The sequence below is a fragment of the Pteropus alecto genome, unplaced genomic scaffold (assembly GCF_000325575.1).
Source record: "Pteropus alecto unplaced genomic scaffold, ASM32557v1 scaffold45, whole genome shotgun sequence".
Classification (NCBI taxonomy): Eukaryota; Metazoa; Chordata; class Mammalia; order Chiroptera; family Pteropodidae; genus Pteropus; species Pteropus alecto.
The window spans coordinates 36,870,460-36,874,117 of record NW_006442491.1 but is presented as its reverse complement, the minus strand read 5'-3'; positions in this window follow the sequence as shown (position 1 = coordinate 36,874,117).

Below are 3,658 nucleotides of genomic sequence, written 5' to 3'. Positions count from 1 at the left end.
TCAGTGTGTGTATGTCAGTGTGTGTCTGTGTGTATGTGTGTTTGTGTGTATGTGTGTGTCATTGTGTGTATGTGTGTGTATCAGTGTGTGTATGTGTGTGTGTCAGTGTGTGTCAGTGTGTGCATGTGCGTGTGTGTGTGCACTGCATAGACGAGTGGCTGGGGCGCCGTGCTGCAGTGGGGGGCCCAGCAGCCCCCCTCCACCTGCTCTTCTGTCAGGTTCTAAGTGGGGCTCTCGTAAAGTTCCACATGGAACTTTCTGAAGGTTCTAAATGGAGGCTCCTCTCAGGGGGATGTTCTACAGTCCGCTGGGGCTTGTCGGGGTGGGGTCTCCCCGGAGCCACGGGGACAGTTTGCAGGGCCAGCTGGCCGGGCGTGCAGGACAGTGCAGGAGGAGGAAGATGTCGGCAGCCGCGACCTGCCAGCTCTGAGCCTGTGCAGGCCCAGCTGCCCGGGCCTTATTTGGTAAGAGCTCGCACTGGCCCGGCCACTCGGGCTGCGGGCGGATGGGACGCCACGCGGCCCACCCCCGCCCACCTGGCCTCCGCACCCGGCCCCTCGGCCGGACAGTGGCAGATCTGAGGCGCAAGATCCCAGGGGTCGGGCCAAGGCTGCGGGGGCCTCCCTCAGAGCCCAGCCTGAGGACGGGTGCGGGATCCCCAGGCTTTTGCCTATATATGGCCGAGAGGCGGCGGCGGCACTCCGAGGGGCCGGAGGCATTGTGTTAAGAGGGTGTTTGGCACCGGGAAGTGATTCTTGGATTCTTGTAAAACCCTGGCAGGGAAATTGTTTGACAGCCTTGACAATGTGCTGGAGTCTGCAGGGGAGCCCGCCCTGGGGGCTGTGGGCATGTGACGCGTCAGCTGCCTGCCCGGCCAGGAAGCCCTGGCAGCGGGGCCCCTCCTGGGAGGAGCACTGGGCGGCCGTGCTCGGAGAAGGCGTCAGGTGCGGGGCTGCCCTGCTCGAGACCCGTTCTGGGCCTGTCGCCTGCCCTGCTTGGAGGGTGTGCAGTGGAACCCACCACACACGGGGCCCTGAGGACATGGAGGAAATGGGTGTGGACGGGGCCGTGGGGTCACCGTCAACAGAGCCGCCAGTCCCTGACTCCTGCTATGTGCAGTCATGGCGGAAGGACTCGTCCGTCTTTGTCACCCCCTCCATGCCTCGCAAACACCAAGGACCTGAGTGCTCCTCTCGCCCTCGCTGCCAGATGAGGAAACTGAGGCTCGGAGATGGAAAGTAATTTAAGGCTCTGGGCTCTTTCTCCAGCCCAGTGGGGACCTTTGCAGGCCAGCGCTTGTTCATCCGTCCACTGCCGAGTGTGTCCTGAGCTCTGCTCTGAGCATCGCCCTAGGCCCCGAGCAACCACAGTGAACCAGCTAAGAAATGGCCCATCCCCAAGAAGTCAGACATCCCTTCGAATTAGATAGACGAGGAAGGCCTCTGTGCAAACGGCTTTCAAACTAAAGCCCGATGATGAAAAGGAGGCTGTCCTCGGAAAGAGGGGGTTAGGCCCACGGGGAGCGGAACTAGCACGTGCAAAGGTCCCGAGGCAGGGAGGCCTGGCTGGGTCCAGGACCACCAGGAGGTCAGTGTGGTTGGAGCAAAGCGAGCAGAGGGCAGCAGACATGCAGCCGGAGGTCCTGGCGCTCGCGGGTCCCTGGGATGCTCTAAGGGTGGCGGGAACGAGGGGAGCTCCGACGCTGTCATCACGCACGTCCTCCGCTCTCTGCTAAGCGCTGCGTGTTCATTTTCTCATCCGATTCCCCAGCACCCCTGTGAGGGCAGTGGGATCTTACCCCCGCTCTACAGACACGGCAGCTGAGGCTCCGAGAGCTGAAACGACTTGCTCGAGTCACTACGGGGCAGGACGGGGACTCCTCAGTCACGCTGCCTGGTGTCGAAGCCACCCCACAGGCGGCAGGGCCGGAGGGAACAGCTCGGCGTCCTTGGAGTGGCTGGTCCTGTCTCGCTTCCACCCGCTTTCCCGCCCGCTGCCCCCTCCCGCAGGCTCCTGCAGGGTGGGTGACTAACTTGCCCTGGTGTGTCTGGGACATTCCCAGGTTTAACACTACAAGTCCTGCTTCCCAGGAAACCCCTCGTTCCCAGACAGACCTGGATAGTGGGTCACCTGTGCTACAGGTGGCCCAGCCAGGGGCTCCAGGCACCATCGGGAGCTTAGAGAGAGGGCAGTGGACAGCCAGGTGCCCTCCCCAGCTGCACACCTGGCTCCACCCAGGCCGGGAAAGAATCGCGGACAGGAAAGCAAACAGCAGCCCACACAGGGCCCTCCGCAGCACCAAGACAACGCCGCTTGCCCCTGGACAGCCGAGGAGGGCAGAACACAGGGAGGGTGGGGACACCTGCCAGAAGAGCTCGCCTCAGGGAACTGGCCAGGCAGGGAGGGCTCGGCCCCCAGGCAGAGACTCGGCCACACAGCCTGCCTTTGAATCCAGAGGCTCTGCGATGCGGGGCATCTTCTGGGCCTCAGCCGCCCGTCTGTAAAATGGGAGCCGGGGTCTGCTGGAGGCCAGGGTCTGCGTCAGGCGCTGTGCCGACCTTCACCCCTGGAACGCTATGGGCGCCTTGCCAAGAAGGGCTGTGACTCTTGCAAATAAGGAGCAAAGCCCAAAGCGGGTAAGACAGTCACCCCGGCTCACACAGCTGGCAACTGCGGAGCAAGGATTTGAGTCTAGAACCATCTGCTTCGGAGGCAGCACTCTGTGGGAGGCAGCATTCTGTGAAGGGAGGTAGGGCTCTGGGGCCAGCCCCCCAGGGCCCAGTGCCTGGCTCACTCACCCGTAGACCTCTCTGACCCTGGGCAGGGTGCCGGCCATTTCTAGGCCTGCTTCGCACCTATAAAGCGCGGTTGGTCATTTACCCAACAAATATGCCCCCTAAAGTTGGGGGGTGGCCCGAGTCATTGGGAAGAGGGGTTCTGTTGAGGGAGGAAGCCCCGGGCTCCCACTCACTGCTCACTGGAACGGCCCAGGGAGTTCCCAAATGCTCCAGCCATCCGGAGATGCTACTTGGTCGGTCAGGGCGGGGTGAAGGGCTCTCAGTGACTGATGATCCACTGAGGTAAGAAAGGCCCATCGGACGAACACAGGAGGGAGGAAAAGTTGGGGAAGCGAGAGCCAGCACCCCAGGCAGCCTCCCCTTCCCATAAGGAAACTCCCCATCAAGACGGCAATGGCAGAGACTCACGCCGGACCCGCAAGCTCACTTCCTGGGCTTGACTTGGGAGGAGGGAGCGAGAGAGGAGGAAGCGGGCAGGAGGCCAAAGGCCCCGAAGACTCAAGAACTGGCCACCTGGACATGGGGGACTTAGGAGGGGCCAGGAGGAGAGCTGGTGAGACTGTCCACACTGTCCACGGTGACCTTACACAGGTGACCTTACAGGCCCTCAGAGACCACCTCTGTGAGTCTGACCGCCTCCATCTGATCTCTCGTTTGCTTCATATTTTTATTTAAAATGACTCATCTTATTTTTTTTACTTAAGTTTATTTTAAAAGGAAATTCTCTATCATCAATGTAAACAGAAAACCAGTATCACTCGCCACCAACGAAACTGTGAAATGAGCAGTGAAGACAAACCATGTTATCAAGTGCTGTTGCCCACGGCTCTGAGCCCGACGTGCAGCTCGAGCTCTCTCTC